Raw genomic sequence first — 19,945 nt, forward strand, 5'->3', positions numbered from 1 at the left:
AAGAGTTAACCAAATTATTTTTCTGTATTCCGGAGGAGTAAATTACTACAATTAAATTATTCATGTAGATTAGGTTTAAGCAGCAACAGCGATCATATTCAGAAATATATTAAGAAAACTATTTGAAAATCTTAAATCCTAGCTATATAATTGAGAAGCATCTTCCCAGGAGAAAACACATGAACACTAAATGAGATTAGAGTATTTCTAAATAATGGAGTTTCTGAAAATTATTTCTCCAACTTGAATATTTTTAAAATCAATAGCGATGCACTGAAATTGAGAGACTTTTAGAAGTTTCTGATCTGATATATGCATGAGTATCTTCCTTCATTATTTAATATTTATTAAGTATGTACACTAAGTTAGCCCTCTATCAATTATACATATAATATACCCATATTGGAATAGCTAAGAGTTAGTAAAAATAACCTATACATTATATAAATATGAAGTGGTAATATTGTACAGCTTTTAATTAACCATGTCACCTTTATTCCTCCTGTCTGCTTTTGTTTTGCTTTATTTTCCAGTAAAAAGAGAGCTTTCCCTCCTTGAATAAAATAGACTTGGGCCCATCTACAACATTTATCTTTTATGAAGTGTGTGTATGTGGACAAATTCCTTAACTTAACCGGGTCTCAGTTTCTCAATCTACAGAGGAAGATAATAATGTGTACATTTTTACTGAGTTTGAGAGGGTTAAATGTGAAATTAGGTAAAGAACACATGCAAAATGCATATGCACAATAATTTTTAGTGTATCATTTTTTGAATTAGCAGAGACTAGACACAACCCAAATGTCCATCAGTAGGAAATTAGTAAAATAAATACAATAAATATTATGCATCCATGAAAAGGAAAGAATACATTATTTGTGCACTGATATAAAAAGATCTTCAATATAGAATATTATATGAAAATTATGTGTTAGAAGAGTGTGTATAGTATGCTAAAAGGGATCACTTATGCAAGAGTTTTGCCCTTAATCTATTTTTCGTACCTAAAACTTGTAGTACATTAAAAATTACTCATTTCTCTAAGGCCTTCTTAATAGATTTTAAACTTTGGAGATGATCATCGCAAGTCCATGTTGCATTAGAATATTTATTTACCATAAACACTGCTAATGCTTTTTCAAAATCATTGCAGTTTAGTATCTGTATATTGTTCTGCAAATATATATCTAGGGAGTTATCAAAATTAGCATTACCATATAATTGCAAATTTGGGATTATATAAAATATAATTCCACATAAGTGCTTATTCAAAGACTTCTGCAAATCAAATTGTTTACTTGACATAGTGAAGCCATTCTTACCTGTCATGTAAATGCATGCTTTCATTGAAAGCATGTGTTATGAAGCATGGCTATTTCTGAGGTACTAGTGGGAATTATTTATGAAGATCAATTGTGCACACTAGGTAAGGATATATCCTTAAACTATTTAAATTAATTAGTTAATTAGGACAACCTAGACACATCTCTGATTTTCCAGACACCAACCTAGGCTACATATGGATTCAATTTTAGAGGATCATTTCATGACAAGAAAAGAGTGTGAACAGGGCAAGAGAGACTAGAGAGATTAGGAATTGCTCCTAATTTGGGGGTAGAGAGGTATACGAAGGCTGTTTATCAAAAGTAGTATAATATTTTACATTAAATTATTAACTAAAACTTGCCAACTTTCAGGCATATATTTACTTCCTCATTCTTAAAAAATTTAAAGATATCATATTTTAAACAAAACTAAAATTTTCAACTCCTGTGCCACATTAAATAAAAAGGGAAATGTTTTTTCTAAGTGTTTTTTTCCTTTTTCCCTATATAGGCTTTTCAGAAAGCTCAGTATATTAAACTTCTTTTGGAAAATTTTTTAGAGATATTCTGAATATTTTCAAGATCAAGAAGCATTTTTACTAAGTGAAGTTATTTCTACCATTGTTTTCAGATAGAAATGCTTCACTTTAAGAATAAGAATGTAATAGATGTGAAATGTCAAAGATACAAACGACATAATTCACAATATGACTTATTCAAGACACAATAGGACTTAGTGTCATACAAGTATGTTCACCATAAGATGACTTTAAATACTGAATGGTGCAGTACATTTAAAGTAAATTTATTATGCAAAATTTTGCTTTACATACTTGACTTAATTAAATACATAAATAAGTGACCATGCTATTTACTTTAAGAAGAAAAGTTTGTGACCCAAGAATTAATCAACTATCTATATTAATATTATATATATGTACACATTTGTAAACATACAAGAAAACTTGAGGTACAGTGTGCAATAATTAGTTATAAAAGCAAGTACTGACTATTATGCCCAAATAAAAAAAAGTCAGACATATCAAATCAATTAATGGCCTAATGAGCCACTTAATACAATTCACTTCTTCTTTTTGTTTAATCTGAGATGTGTGTGTCTTTCCTGAAATGTGTGAATAAAGGAGAAAGTCTAAGCAGACTCCATTTTCATACATAGATTGAAATGGGAAAGGGTATAAAAGTTGCAGGCAGATGTAGGATAAATAAGTCTGTAGATTCAACATAAGAACTATAATTATTATTATAATAATAATTATAGTTCTTATGTTATAATTATTATTATAATAATAATAATTATTATATAACTATAATATTGTATTGTATGTTGAAATTTTGCCGAGAAAGTAGATTTTAGGTGCTCTTATCAAAAATAAAAGGGTAACTATGACAAGTATGTTAATTTGCTTGACTATAGTAACAGTTTCACTATGTATATCAAAACGTTATGTTGTACACCTTAAATATATACAATCGAAAACAAATTTTTTAAGTAATTCATCTGGAAAATGTCTACCTTTTCCAAACAAACCATAGTTTTATGTTAATATCTCAGCAGCATTCTCAATTGTTTTATTTGGTAGTGAATGAACTTTGGAGAAAGATGTGCACCCTTAATGAAATCCAGTTATACCAGAATGTCTAAATATGTTCATTGAGCTTAAAAATAAAACTACAAAAAAATTTTTAAATCTCTTCAAAAAGTGAGCTGGTAACTGAGGATTGAAATCTGCATAAGTATTGAGGAACAAGTAAAAAGGCTGGAGGTCAAATGGCATGTTGAGACACCCTTTGAAAACCTAATAAATAACCTGCATCACAGATTTTAAATATACAATTTATATAGAGAGATGCACTATTATTTAGTTCACTTCTGGTTACCTCCTTCAAAACTGTAGGACAATTGGTTAGTAATGCAAGTCCAATGTAGTACTTGTCTAAGCAAACCATGATGGAAATAATACCTTAGATTTTGAAGTATCTACAACTTAAAAGCAGACAATTGAAACTTTATGCCACAGAATATTAACACCATATTAAGTTGTCTCAGAGTTACAGAACCATCACAGGCTCTTCTAATTGAGGTAACCAGGTGATTCCCTGGAGGGATTTTTAATTGTGGAGGATCAATAGACAGGAGGGTATATTTTACAAACACATCCTTAGAGACAATCTATGGTGTCTTACAATATAATTGATTGTAATAAACTATATTTCAAACATGTTGCAAAATCCAAGGGAATGCTTTAATAGTCATAACAGAAACATTATTCCAAGAAAAACAAATCTTCAAACATGTCTCATATGAGGGCACTACAAAATATATCCTTCTAATTTCTCAAATCTCTCAAAATTCAAAATCCCATCAGGTTTCTTAGAGTTGCAAAGAAAAGCTATTAATTTTCATTCTTTTCAAGACTGCATATTTGTGTAGGTCACTTTTTAATTTAAACTGCTTACCTAACCTATAAAATGCAGTTAAACCAAGCAATTGTTATCAATCATGACTCTAGAAATGTAACCTTTAATTTTAATTTTATTACTTGCTCAAAATGTAAAACTTTATTCAAATGTCATATTTTCCCTACCCTCCTTTTCACAAAAAGAAAAGCTGTTTTACTAAATAGTATCCATCAATGCTCATTATTGCTGAAACCATGGGAAGCTTTACCCTAAATTTCACAATGCACAGTAGGTTTCTCTTCTCTATTCATCCACACCATGTGGTCTATGCATGTTTTTGTTTTTTCCTGCAGTGGAAACCACTATCATCATAACTTATAACTGAATTCTTTTTTTTTTTGACAGAGTCTCGCTCTGTCACCCAGTTATTAGTTGCTGAATGGGCACCTGATATTTCAGGAGATAGCAACACCATGTATGAAAGTTCAGAAGCATGAAATAGCAAACTATGTGTTTGATGTAACACATATATGAGAGAAGATGATGGAAATGAGAATAGTAATGTAGGCGGAGATTACATTTACTGAAAAAACATTATCCTTAAAGTTATGGTGATCATAGATATGTATTTTATAATATCACCCTCTGTAGAATGGCACAGGGATATCAGAGATTAGGCTTGCTTTAGTATGAACAACTGGACAATTTTACAGCATTTCAGGCATGAAATGAAGGGCATGTGAACTAAGAAAATTGAAACCAAGTTGGAGAGAACTGTGTACATTCAGGAGATATTCAGAAGATAGAATATACACACTCGAGAAATCATATGGAGTGGTAGGAAAGGAATACGAGGAGTTCAGAGGAATAACTAGGTTTCTATTTGTATTAATAAAATATACAACAATGGAGGAGATATTTTGGGAGAAGGAAAGATGAGTTTAATTTTAAACATACTGAGAGTTGTCTGTTGCCTTGATGACATGTAATTTAAGATGTGTGATAAGTAGTAGACCCTAATACATATGGGGTCTAGAGTTCAGCAGAGAGTCCAAGGTTATATATATATGTATAGCAACTAATATATATGTATTATATATAATGCATTTATGTGTGTATATATAGCAACTAATATATTTGTATTTATATGTATTATATGTGTGTGTGTGTGTGTGTGTGTGTGTGTGTGTGCTGTTTTCAAATTGATGGAGTTGAAACTGAATTTAGACGGGGTTGTCGAGGTAGAAATAAGGTGAAAAGAGAACAAAGGACGGAATCCTGAAAATGCATCAATATGAAAGAGGCTTTTCACCAATAATGTTTCTATTCTCAGTCATTAAAGAAGTAGCAAATCCTCACAAATGAAAATGAAAGTTGTTTCAATTTCTCCATCCATTCTCCTGCCCTCCAGTACCTCCACATTATCCCTAAAAATAGTTTATTTTCTTTTATATGCATAAAAATGATTTTTTATTATACAGCAACAATTTCTAAACTCCTGCCTTTCCACACTTCCCCTTTTATTATAGATGTGGCAAAGTTGCATAGGTGTCAACCAAATGCAGACCTAGTAGTGCCCAGGAATGCTAAGAAGGTCTACCTTGTAGTATGAGTTCATGGGAAAGACCTTTATAATACTTCCTTTATCCAAACACACACATTTAGTGGGAAACCTGAAATAACACCAATTAGGTCTTAGTCTTTCAGTTATATGGAATAAGTTACCACTTTCATAAAACCTGTGTATAACCTATATAGAGATTTTGTGCTTTTTTCCACATATGAATTTTTGCAAAATTCAATAAAGCAACCAAGCCTAATATATATGGAATCAAATAAAACAAATAGACAATTTCCATGCTAAATCAATCATGGACAACACCTTCAGTATTTCACAGATAGACTCTGCTGACCAATGGTTCGTGGAATATAAATGGCTTACTTCATACCTCCCTAATCTTGCTATAGTCCTTTTCTGCAATTAGGTTGGGCTATTCTGGGCAATTCCCTGTGACAATTTTATTTGAAAGCCTAGGCTGACAGAATACGTCATCTCTGCTCCCACATTTACTTTGGGGTTTAGGATACAGTGATTCCATTCACACTAAATATTCAGATCTGTCACTTTGAAGTATGGTTGCGGCATCTCTGCTCTTCTCCTGCTCTGGAAGGGAAGGCTTTCAAAGACCCATCAGAGTGGAAGCAGTCAAGCAGGCACATTTTAAAGTGACAGGTCTATATCCAAACTCTATGGTCTTAATGAAATCTTTATTCTAAGAACTGAACATTTTAACTCCGCTAGAGCCACTGTGGTCTCCAGCCTCTCCCTGTTAATCATTTCTAAATCATGTCCATGGGCAGGAGAAACATCTCCAGGGTACTTCTGAAACATGGCTGAACTCAGCTGTCTGTGGAAGCAGGCACTCCGAGCACACTGAAGAACTTTTTCAAATATCTTAGGTTTGTAATTTTGAAGAGTGTCACTCAGTTGCAGTTATTATGGGGAAGAAAGAGAGAGAGCTGGTTTGCCAACAGCGTTTTCAAAGGCCCTTGCCATTACTAAACTGTAAAAAATGATCAATATGGAGCCCACTGGATATTTGTGCAATTCCCACATTTTGGCATGGTGCACTTACTTTGGCAGCCTCTGGTAGTGACAGACCATGGTCACTGACAGCAGAAGGATTGCAGGTTGACATTGTGATTCACTGCCAGACTTGCCTGGAAACTGCTTGCCTGATGCTTGGAGCCAGTCCAGGTAGTTTGTCTCTGAAGTTTACAAAAATGATGCTCATGCTCAAATTAATCTCAACAATTTTAAAATTGTTAATCCCAGCCTTTTCCTGCTAGAAAATGGTTAAACCCAGCCTTTTCCTGTTGTCTGAACTTCAGCCAGTTGCTGACTACAATGTTATCTATTGGCTTGCTTACAATTGATCACATGCGTGTACTTTATCAGTGCATAAATGTCCAGGTACTACTTGGAGTGCCAACCTAACATAACACTTCTTTAGAAACTGTAAAATGAAATCAAGTGCAGAAACATTTGGAGTCACCAAGGATAGTCATTATAAAACAGTCAATTCACCATTGTAGGAGATCTTCTGAGTTTACTGTCCAACACGGTCTGGAGAATAGTGGCTAGACTGTTGTTGTTGATGCTCAATAGCTAGAAAAAAAGACAAGTTGAATTGCTAACACACTGTAAAAGTCTCTAGACACTTTGACCTATTATTGCTGTTTCATATAATATCACTGTAATGATATCTTTTTCATTAAAAGTAAGAAGGCTTCTCTTGGTTAGAGAGATTCTGTAGAGTAGGGGCTAAGGATGTGAGCAGTCAGAACCAGACTGCCATGAGTTGAATTTTAGTTCTCCCAATTTCTAATTTTATGACTATGATCAAGCTACTTTCTGTGCCTCAGTTTCTTCATCTATAAAATGAATTTGTTTTTGGCACCAATCAAATAAAAACCACAATGAGATACCATCTCACACCAGTTAGAATGGCGATCATTAAAAAGTCAGGAAACAACAGGTGCTGGAGAGGATGTGGAGAAATAGGAACACTTTTACACTGTTAGTGGGACTGTCAACTGGTTCAACCATTGTGGAAGTCAGTGTGGCGATTCCTCAGGGATCTATAACTAGAAATACCATTTGACCCAGCCATCCCACTACTGGGTATATACCCAAAGGATTATAAATCATGCTGCTATAAAGACACATACACACGTATGTTTATTGCGGCACTATTCACAATAGCAAAGACTTGGAACCAACACAAATGTCCAACAATGATAGACTGGATTAAGAAAATGTGGCACATATACACCATGGAATACTATGCAGCCATAAAAAATGATGAGTTCATGTCCTTTGTAGGGACATGGATGAAACTGGAAACCATCATTCTCAGCAAACTATTGCAAGGACAAAAAACCAAACACCGCATGTTCTCACTCATAGGTGGGAATTGAACAATGAGAACACATGGACACAGGAAGGGGAACATCACACTCTGGGGACTGTTGTGGGGTGGGGGGAGGGGGGAGGGATAGCATTAGGAGATATACCTAATGGTAAATGACGAGTTAATGGGTGCAGCGCATCAACATGGCACATGTATACATATGTAACAAACCTGCACATTGTGCACATGTGCCCTAAAACTTAAAGTATAATAATAATAAAATAAAATAAAAAAAAGAATAGTGCTTAGCACTACAGTAAATAGCATGTAAGTGTCAGCTACTATTGCTTAAGAATCATGTTTTTTTGTTTGATTCTCACAAACCCGTGAGAGGAAAAACAAACCTACGTGGCCTAAAGGTAATGCCTGGCCACGGACAAATTTACCCAGATATTTAACTCACTAAAACTGGATGTTTCATCTGGCTTATTTCATAAGGCTGCTGTGAGATTTAGCTAATGAAAAAAGTAGTGTCTGGAACCTGCAAATGATGAATAGTTTTTATCATTAATGCTATTATTGTTAACATTTTATGCATTACTAAAACTGCATTCTAATTATTGATGAGAAATAAATTTCATTATAATAAAATGACCACACCACAACAAAATCACAGAACATTAGAGTCAGAAGACATCCTAGAGACTATCAACTCCACCCTATAACCCAAGAAATGCCTCCCTTTATCATTCTCTGCGACATAGCTAAAATAAACAGACAAAAACACCCTAAAATGACCTTTGAACATCTCCGTTGAAGGTACCATAACTCTTTCATAAAGTAGCCCAGTATAGTATACATATTTTAAAATACTTACAATTTATTCCTTTTATTTACCCTAAATTACTGGCCATTTTTTAACCTAGTTGTTTAAGCTTCTATCCTAATGGTTCTTTCAGAATCCCCTAATTCTTCTATATCATATCTTATGGTCTCCCTTATATCCCATTAAACTTTTTCTTTTCCCTCCAGGCTTAAAATTTCTAGTTTCTTTTGCTATTTCTCAGGTAACCGTGTTTTGAGTTTGTTCATTCTAACTGCCCTCTCTGAGTGTGTTCGATGTTGACTATTTTTCTCCTCGAATGTAGTACCTAATGGAATATAATACATCCCTTTCAGTACATGGTAAAGGGGAAATATTACTTTTCATCTTGGACATTATATTTCCATTATGTATCCTAAGATTGTTCTTATTTTTTCCCATATTGCTTTTTTGTAGCTAGGTCTTGGAAACTAAAAATAGGGATGCACATTTATCCCTAATACTTTTCAATCTGTTAAATTTAGCCCATTATTCCATCCTGACTTAACATTTTTTAAAACTTAGTTAAACCTCCCAGCTTCTTACTATTCATATATTGTGAGAAGTTTGCTATCAGTGACGTCCTTGAAATCCCTAGAGTGCGGAAGGTCACAGCATCAGTGGTTAATCTCTCTTCTTAGTATAGTATTTTTTGATATGTTCATTCACCACTTACAAATTTCTTAAGTATTTTAACACCCAGCTCAGTTCTACTCAAAGATGCCATGAGAAGACAAGTCAATGCTTATGGCTATAGCTCTCCTCTAATTTAATTGCAATAGCTCTGTTATTAAAACAAACATAAAACAAAACAAAAAATAACAGTATGCTGGCAGGACCTGTACCATAAGTTCTCCATTTAGAAATCTGGAGGAATGACTTATGAAATGGTTCAGTGTGCCCCACTTATGCTACTTATCTCACTTGTCTGGCCTCAGTATAGGAAAAATAAAGGTATCTCCTTTATTCTTTATGAAAGTAGGCAAACTCAAGGAGAGACTCCCTGTGAATTTTCACAAAATGACACATTCTCTTACTTATAGAATCACATTTTTCTTGTGACCTACAAGGAGGGACACTGGAACCTATCATATGTTCTGGTAAGGTGACAGACAGCTTACCCTCATTTAGTGTATTCTAAATTTTTGAAAAAGAAGTTAGGTATCCCTTCCCTAAGACAATTTAGTTTTTTATTTTATTTTTTTTTCGTGGAATGGAAAGTCACTTCAGGATGGGTGCGGTGGTTCATGCCTGTAATCCCAGCACTTTGAGAGGCCAAGGCAGGTGGATTATTTGACTTCAGAAGTTTGACACCAGCCTGGACAACATAGTGAGTCCCTATCTCTACAAAAAATGCAAAAATTAGCTGAGTTTGGTGGCATGTGCCTGTAGTCCCAGCTCCTTGGGAGGCTGAGGTAAGAGGATCACTTGAACCTAGCAGGTCGAGGCTGCGGTGAGCCATGATCTTACCACTGCACTCCAGCCTGGGTGGCAGAGTGAGATCTTGTCTCAAAAGAAAAAAAAAAAAAAAAGAAAGGAAGAAAGTCACTTCAAGTGTTTTCTGTTATACAGTTGGAGGTATTTACTCATTTGACAAGCACTTATGGGGTCCTCAATGCATACCTATATTTTGTGTTAGGTATAAGGGATATAAATAATTTTAAAACAACACAATATTTTTGTTGAACTCATGATCTAATTAGGAAGACAAATAAGTACAAGCCAATGTTGTAAAAACTGTACAATAGACCATGCATAAAGAACTAATCAAGCATAGTAGAACTTGTATCGCCTACCTAGCATATAAGAAAGGACCACAGAGGAGAGACAACATTAGATCCCAGTATTGAAGGATGAATGCATCTTTGTCAGGATTTAAGGGAAGGAGAAATTCGTGGTTAAAAAAATAATGTTTCAGGCCAAAGATGTACAACAAAGTTCAATAGCACAAGTAATTTTCTACCGACCTGGCTCTTTGGTCTACTAACAACTCCATGACAGGTCTTTGCAATAGACTATTCTCCCAGCTTTTGTCCTCATCTTCTACAGCTTATTCCAGACATAGTTGACAAATAGATTTTTTTTTTTTTTTTGATCTGTTGCCCAGGCTAGAGTGCAGTGGTGTGATCTCAGCTCACTGCAACCTCCGCCTCCCGGGTTCACGCCATTCTCCTGCCTCAGCCTGCTGAGTAGCTGGGACTACAGGCGCCCGCCACCACACCCGGCTAATGACAAATAGATTTTTATAGAATCGAAATAAGATCATTTCACTAAGTACTTGAACTGTTCCAATGACTCCCATAATAAAATCAAAGAATAGGTATTCCATAATAAAATCAAGTAAAAATAATGATATCCCAGAGAAAAATCAAAGTCCTGAAAATGTCCTCTCAGGCTTTACAGAATCCCCAGTCCCTTACTTGACTAACATTCTGACCACATAGCTTTGGACTGCCCTGCCCTAGACCTACTGGTTACTTTGCTAGTACTCAAACACTCCAAATAGCCTTCTACCTCAGGACCTATGCATTTGCAAGGCCTCTGCCGAGAACACTCTTTCTACAGATAGCCACATGTTTCATTTGTTCTCTTCTGCTATATCTCTGCTAAGTTGTCATCTAATCTAAAAAGCCATCCCTGACCACGTCATATAACACCCTACAACCAACACTGGCATTTTCCATCCTATTCTTCCTGCATTAATTTTTGCCACAGCACTTATCCCCAGGGATTTTTCTGTATATTTACTTGTCCTTTGTGCCTTATCCACTTCCCCTCACTATAATGTAAGCTCCATGAGGGCATGGATTTTTTTTTTGTTATGGTTCTATACTATATTTCCAAGTATTTCCACAGGATTGAAATTTAGAATGCAGAATCAGAGGAGGCAAAGTTGTATTGGTACCGTTTTATGAAGAAATTGGTATGACGTGTTAGGAAGAATGGACTTTTACTTTTCAACAAAGGGAAACTGTTGAATAACATTGAATCCTTTGGAAGCCAAGAGTGAAATCTTTGGACATTGTGTGCCAGAAAGGTCAAACACCTTTCTTTTCATGTTAAGCTATACCCTAATATTGTTTCCAGCTATGCAAGCCCCAAAAGGGAGCTGTTTTGCAACTAACTAGAGTTACAAAGACTTTTATTTTCTATAATGATAACCAACATAGACTTATTGAACCTACCAGCTTCTTTTAATGGCTACTAAGAAACCACTGAAGCATGTGAAATTGGAATCATTGCTATTTACATATTTGAATCAAGAATGAGAAATTAAAAGAGTCACAAGTTAACATAATTTTATAATGAAGTAAGCCTGATTCTGTCAGTGCTGAATAACATGAAAAAGGAATTTACATATTACAAGGATAGCAGACAAGCTATACAGTAAACTTCTGATGTCAACAGAGATTTTCAAGCAAAGAATAATGACCACATAATTTTAGTTACAATGTTGCCTTTGTTGTACATGTTACATAAAATATATGAAAACAAAGTCTGCAAACAAGGACTCTGTGGGTTTTTTTGCAGCAACAAAAGACCATGTCAAGTAGACTTTGAATAAATGGCAGTTGTAACCCAGCAGGCAACCAAAATTCAAGGTGAGATTCTAGGAAGAGAGGAAACATTTGTCCTTTCTATAAGCTAATAGCCATTAATTACAAGAATTTTGAAAATGTTAAGTTGGTTTCAGAAAATGCCAAAATTGCAAGAAATACTACTAAAGTATATACATAAACTTCCTCAGCTATTTGGTTCATTATTTTGAAGGTCAATATTGGGTGGGCATGTAATCCTATCTCAGTAATTGCTGATTCATTTAGCAAATATTCAGCTAGACAGGTACATCTCTTAGATTCTAAAGCAAATGGTAAATGAGAGCTGTATTCATGAAGAGTTACATGACAACTTGAGTAATTAATTATTTTTCACACTTTTAGCCAGCCAAAACCTGCAATAAAAATGAACTACACATTTTCTCCCACCCTTGACAAAACAGCAATACAGTTCTATTATTTTCTGCTTAGTGATTTGAGTGATATAAAAGGAAAAGAAATTAACAAAATTCCAAATGAATTTCATGCAAAGAAAATTGTATTAAGGAAAAGTATCACAAATTTTTCTTTAGACAAATACAAACAAATGAAGATTTTTTAAAAATATATATATAGACTTTTCTTATTTATTTGTGATAGTTTGAATATGGTAAGGAAGTTAGAAAGAATCTCATGTTATCCTTTCAACAGCTCTAAAGATTAGGTAATAATATCTTTATTTTACAGATGAGAAAACAGTAATTCAGAAGGCTTAAGTGACTTATTCAAGGTTACAAAGCTAAGTAAGAAGCAAAATTGAGCTGTAAACCCAGGTCTAGCTGACTCTAACATCTTTGAGCTCCCTAATATTATAGGCAGTGTTATGCAGTGTGCTCGTTTCTGAAGAATAGAATAATAATTTTTATCAAATTCTTAATGACATATATCATATTGAAAGATATAATAGTCCCGGTTTTCTGTGGGATCACAGGCTAAATACAGTGCAGGTGGAAATCCATTGGACTGCCTTAATGTCATTGGCCAGGAGGCCCTCCAGCATCATGAAGTAGATAAAGTGAACTTTGAGGCTTCCTTCCTAAAAGCAGGCTGAGCATCTGTCCTACATACTCTGTAATGGCCAGCATGTGTCCTGACTGGTGAGTGTCCTTTCTAAGGGTTCAGATGTCTGGTCTGATTGATTAGTGCCTTCACCAGGCTCACTGAGAAATACTTTGAAAATATAATAAATATTCACAAATCTTAAACAATACAAACACCATTCTGTATTACAAACATGATTTCCAATTAGTTCCATGCTGCAGCTTCCTATCACCATTGGGAGACTTTTGTTTCTAACTTCTTGGGTGTCTCATCCAAGGGTGGCATAGCTTTCTTGTGGGATCAATTGTTACTTCAACATCCTTTTGAAAGGCATGGGTTATGGGCAATTCCTGTATCCCTCCTAAGTGATAATTATCAAAAGAATCTGTGTACCCCAAAGTCATTTCTTTAATTACCAAGATTACATTTCAAATAGAAAAAAGAAAGGAAAACATTTTTTATTTATTACATATGTTTATTCTAAAAACATATTCTAACTTTTATGTAAGACTAAAAAATGTATGAGATAAAAGGGAATAAACGATATCACATGGTGAAATAATTTTGAGATATTTATACACTGTAGATATGTATACTCTCTGCCTGCTGAGGGCACTATTCCAACAACACCGTTCACTCCATTCCAGTTGGAACCATCCCCTTAAAAAAACTCCTCATTGCATAGTGGACATTTTCTTCATTTTCTCTCCTCCATTTTCCATTGTTGTTTAAATCATTAAAGTTGCCCTTGCTGAATGTTAAGCAGAGGAAAAGGAAAAAGAGCAATATAAAGGTAGAGCCCCTCTTAGACACAACTAGACTGTTCAGCAAGGTCCTCTATACTAGTAGCTTCTTATTAAAGCCAGAAATTCCAATATTATCACGTCTACATTTTGTGCTGAGTTGTCTTCATCAGCTGATCTGGTTTTCCTTCCTGACTTGTTCCTCTCTCCCTTCTTTTCTTCACTTTCTGTCCCTTTCTCCCCTTCCCTCTAATACAATAGTCGTTTAATTCCCTAAACACCCCACAACTCTCCTATTGTCCTCATTTTACAGATGAGAAAAAAAACACACACACACACACAGAAAGCAACAGGTTATGTAACTTGACCAAGATCATATACTTAACAAGTGGCAGAACTGGGATTCAAATGGGAAACAAGTTGTCTTCTTTTTTGTGGAGAGAGAAAAATCTTTTTTTTTTTATTAGCTCCTTAGCATGAACCATTTTTTTTAAAGATGATAATAGCCTTGAAAAACATAAGAGCAGATACTGGAAAGGAGAAAGGTCAGAGGCTTCACAGAATACAAGCTCACCTATTTCCCAGGGTCAAAACAATAAATGCTACTGTGTGAAGAGTGACCTGATAAAAGATCATTAGCAAGTAACTTCCATCTTTGCTAAACAAGGTAGTATTAATATTAGGTTGGTGCAAAAGTAATGGCAAAAACCGCCATTACTTTTGTACCAACATAATAATATAATTGTAATTATCTTAAGAAAATAAAACCAGGATATACCACTGAAAAAATAAATGTTGATTTTTGAAATATCTTTTCCTTAGAATTCTTGAAGCATTTATTCCTTTTAGATTATACAGTTTTTTTCTATACAAACAGAAATTTCAACATAACTATATTCTAAGGACACATCTATTATGACCTTTTAAAATTCCTGGCTGGGCTCTGTGGCTTACACCTGTAATCTCAGCACTTTGGAAGACTGAGGTGGACAGATCACCTGAGGTCAGGAGTTCAAGACCAGCCTGGCCAACATAGTGAGACTACCCCTCTACTAAAAATAGAAAAAATTAGCCAGGTGTGGTGGCAGGCGCCTGTAATTCCAGCTACTTGGGAGGCTGAGGTAGTAGAATTGCTTGAACCCGACAGGCGGAGGTTGCAGTGAGCCAAGATCACGCCATTGCACTCCATCCTGGGCGATAGAGCAAGGCTCTGTCTCAAAAAAAAAAAAAAATATAAATATATGAAATACATAAATAAAATTTCTTTTGTAAATAGTTGAATTAGTTTATAGATAAATAATATTAGCTCATAGATATCAAGTAACTCATATCGTAAATGTCTTCCATTTGTTATCACATTCAATATTCAAAATGATACAATGATATTACAATTTTACAGATGAGTAAGCTGAGGCTTATTGGAGTAAAATAACTTCCGGAATGTCAGTAAGCTAGGGAATAAAGAAATAAAGACCTGATCCCAAAACTTCATTCCTCACCACAGCACTATATTGCCAAAGACCAAAGAGCATGACTAATTTTTTTAATCAATACACAATTATTCTTTTTTTTAAATTTTTTATTTGTTTTGAGATTAAGTCTTGCTCTGTTGCCCAGGCTGGAGTGCAGTGGTGTGATCTCTGCTCACTGCAACCTCTGCCTCCCGGGTTCAAGCAATTATCCTGCCTCGGCCTCCCTAGTAGCTGGGATTACAGGCGCCCACCACCCTGCCTGGCTAATTTTTGTATTTTTAGTAGAGACAGGCTTTCACCATCTTGGCCAGGATGGCCTCAAACTCCTGACCTCGTGATCCACCCACCTCGGCCTCCCAAAGTGCTGGGATTACAGGCATGAGCCACTGCACCTGGCCTATACAATTATTCTTTTAAAAATTAATAATGTTATTTGTTTAAAATATTTATAGTTTCTCTTCATATAGCTTATTAAATCTTCTCTTCGTCTTTGGACTAAAAAAATTTTTTGCTCTTACATTTCCGTGTAAGAATCTGATAATTTTTGAACCTAATAATTTTCAAAGTGCTAACTGTGTCTTTGATAGAAATATATCAATTTTGTAATTTATTCCAAAGTGCAGTTGTTCTAAAATTTAAAGAAAAGCTTTTAGTATTTTTTTCTTGATGAATCTTTTAAAATATATATTAGAATTGTTAGAAATGCTGGGAAAAAGGAAAAGAGAAAAGAGAAGAGGAGCTGCTGAAATTTAGAAAAGGCGAAGATCGAAAAGATGGAATCACTGAAGAAATATTTCACTTAATTCACAGAAGGCAGTGCCCTGTGTACTGGTATATGGGAATTATATGATAAAACCCCCTTACTTTAGTTTTCTGCAAATTATAAATATAAAAAGCATTATAAATTGCTAAAAAGCACTTCTTGATTTAGCATTTGAAAAGTTTGCATTGATATTAGACTGTTAATATGTGACTGTGGTCTTATGGAAATAAATTAAAATCAGTGTGGAGTGTCCTCTTCCTATCCATCCACCCCTAAGGTAAAACTTGATAATTATACTCAATAAAAGTATTATTCTTACCTTTCTTCTATTTAGAATATTTTCTTTGAGTATCAGGATTTGTCATTATCTTAATTCCTTACTTTTGTACTATAAATGAGAAGTTTTAAAAAATCCCTTTGAATAAATGTGATTAAAAAGGTAAAACTCATCCTGAATATAGTGAGTTGAGTTATATAATCTCTGTTACTTTTCATTTTCCAAATAACCACTTCCCTATTTTGTATGACCTAACTCATTCTGGCAAAGCATCCATCATCACCAATCAAATGACTAGTTCAGAACAATACACTCTATGTGAATGACATGAGACTCATTGAATGACTGAGATTTTAAAATATATATATAATTTGTGATTGGGGAAGGATTGTACTAGTCAAATGCACAGAAAAGACTCATGAAGTAGAAAAACGTCCAAAGTCATATGAGAAAGTTTTGTCCTATTTGAGTTAGGTTTCCAAGAGTATTATGAATTTCATTTGGCCTTTTATCCCCAAGAACTAAAATTACGTGATTTACCAAAAGTCCTTTCTCTCTTTTTATTAAATAACACTTGCCTAAGAACAGTCTCAAATACTATAGTCAAGGTCACTTTCTGTAATTAATTGTAGTATAATAATAATAAAACATAAGTTATTTCTGTAGGTTAACAGTACGCTAGTCTCATGAGTAATAAGAATATACAAAATGCATTTACTGATGAAAAAGAGCTTATGTTTACCAACTAGGACCTTCTTGGATTTTCTGGTAAGTGAGTGTTTCAAAGTTCACTCTCCATCTCCTGGCCCCTTACATAAAGTGCTCTGTTGGCCCTGAGCACCCTGGCTTCATTTGGCTTCACTGAGCAGAGTTGCCTATGTCTATACGCTTTAGCAAGACTTGGGTTGCTTTCTGCTTGTCTTTCTTTTCTGTTTTCTCTTCCTTTTACTTGCAAAGCTTTCAAGCTTGATATTTCCCGCAACAAGGATTCTTCTTCAATTTATCATGAGTTCTTACTACCCTTTATGAGTCACCCATTTCTACAGAAATTCTGCATTTTCACTCCACAAATCAGTTTCCAAATGTCATTAACTTTTCTTCATGGAGATACCTTTCTTTTTAATAGGCTACCATAGAGTCTTATTTAAAAATCCCTGCATTGCGTTTACTGGAATCTTTAAAATACTTAACATGTCACCATTAGCAATAATACATTAGCAATGCACCATTTCTCTACTTGGGTTTGTCTTTTATAGTATATTTTTGGGAGGTTTTTGACGTTGCTGTTATTGTTTTTAATAATATATGTGTGAAAGTATTGTTACTCTCTCAAAACATTACTACTATTTCTACTCCCTTAAAACATTAAGTTTATATTATGTACATTATTGATCAAATAAAAATATGGGTAACATTTTCTGATCCTTTTTTTTGTATGCCAGACACCATCCTAGGTAGTTACATGATATTCTTACAATAACCTTAAATAGTAGTCATTACCATCCTTACGTTTCAGAGGAGGTAAACAACTTCCCTGAGGTCACCCAGCTAGTAAGTAGCAGAAACAAAGTTTATACCTAGGTTTAACTGATCCAAAAGTAATGTGTTTTTCATCAACAATCTTTGCCTACAATCTTTGCCTATAATCTTCGATTAGTCATGTCTGTAAATTCTCTGATTTTGGATTTACACCAAATAAGGAGTTTCCTCATCTGGTGAAGCTCTCATTAGCAGGCTTAGGAAAGATAGAAAGCCTGGGGGAAGCAACATACCTGACCTTCTCTCTCTGGTCTAAAGAGTGAGCCAAAATCTCCATCCCTAGGCTTAAAGACGTGCTATTGATAGCTTTATTTGGCTTAAGATCTAATTGAAAAATGTCCTAAAGACTTGGAAGTAATTAGACTTGTTAGTTTATCTCACTGAGAAAAATCCTTCAAAGTATGTAACAGAAAGTATATTCCAGAATTTCTTTATTGACTTAGTTAGCTTGGTAAACCCACACTAGTCAAATAATTTTTAAGGCAAAAATATCATCATATATAACCTCTCAAACAATAGGTTAATGTAACATAAATTCCAACTTGAAAGTATCATTCCACAGAGAATTAGCTTTATATTTGCTTGTCTTTTGATATATTGTTCCAATAACAAGACATGATGTTATTATTTCAGTTCCAGAAACCTATGGAGAAAGCGCGTGGAGATAATTAGTTCTACTTCCAGAGAGGGTAAACATATCACAAATGTAAGTTTTCTTCTTACCAATGTAGTTATGGGATGGCTTCAGTTTTTATAAGACTGTTCTATTAAAGTATCTGATTGTGTTTGCATTAGGAATGTTTTTTGTTTGCTTTATTTTTGTCTCACTGTCTGACATTTAAGCTCCTTGAGAGCTTCTAAATCCATTCAAAATAATAAACGTTTGTTGAGAACTTACAACATTACTAGGTAGTTGTATTATTTGGATGCTTATGTTTAAAACAACATTATTCAGGTAGCAGATCTTTAATGTAAGGAAATGTGAAAGATACCCAATAATTAGATAAAACAAAATGCTCTAACTTGACTTACACCAACAATTAAGTATGGTCATGGTTTTATAGAGAACTTAAAAAGAACCTAAAAGTTTGGGTCTTAGAGGCAATCTCAACTTCTGAAATTCATCAAACATCGTAATCAACCATATGCTTAGTGCAAGCAATAAAGAGTAGTTAAAATAAGAGCAGAACAATTATAACTGCAATTTTCCACTTTTCTAAACAATGACAAACAAATGGTAATACTATTTAGCCTAGGCTAATTATTATTAATCATAATATTTCAAGACTATTTTTCAAAAACATTCATTTTCAAGACCAGAATTCTGTCATTTGAATCCCTTTTTTCTTTTCACAGAAAAAAGTCATTTTGCTTCATATATCTATGAAATTGATATGGAATATTCATTTTTAATACCTATGGACACTTAGATATGTTCAAACAAAATTGAGTGAGAAAGGCGAGTAGGAGCATATTTCCTAGCACACACTTGTAAAATGTGAAATTTCCTTGGATCACTTTCCTGGAAAAAAATCCATAATTGAAATTGTACTCCAGGAATGTTCTGGGTGAACTGAACAGCTTGATATGAATGATAGTCTAAAGTCATTTTGTTGATGAAACAAACCTTTGTTTTGAGGGAATAAATAGTTACGTTGCAGCATATTCTGTGCTATCCAAGAAAATGGTCAGCAAACCTTTCTATGAATATGTAATTAAATTTATCTAGTCAATAATGGTTCTTTGAAAAACCTAAAGCTGAAAATTAAGAGAAGTCATGCACCTGGGCATCTGATTGACACCAGTTTTATTTGATATAATAATACCAGTTGAGTTCCATTGAGAAGTTGATAATGGCCTTTATTTACATTTAATTAGCACCTCTCTGGATTAATTCCTCATTTTTAAAACCTAATACAACCTTAATACTGGAAGATGTGAATCGAATATAATAACAACATGTACCTGGTTGTTTTAATTAATCTGTCTAAA

At 34.1% G+C, this 19,945-nt stretch overlaps 1 long non-coding RNA gene across 1 annotated transcript in view; it reads left to right on the plus strand.

Annotated features, from left to right (window-relative positions):
* The window catches only part of LOC134757016 (uncharacterized), a 200,459-nt gene that overhangs the window by 172,129 nt on the left and 8,385 nt on the right, over nt 1–19,945 (plus strand). The window contains exon 3 of the long non-coding RNA XR_010130613.1: nt 18,587–18,659. This is a non-coding gene — a long non-coding RNA (uncharacterized lncRNA). The remainder of the gene's footprint in view (nt 1–18,586; nt 18,660–19,945) is intronic.

Source organism: Gorilla gorilla, chromosome 1, assembly GCF_029281585.2.
Source record: "Gorilla gorilla gorilla isolate KB3781 chromosome 1, NHGRI_mGorGor1-v2.1_pri, whole genome shotgun sequence".
Classification (NCBI taxonomy): Eukaryota; Metazoa; Chordata; class Mammalia; order Primates; family Hominidae; genus Gorilla; species Gorilla gorilla.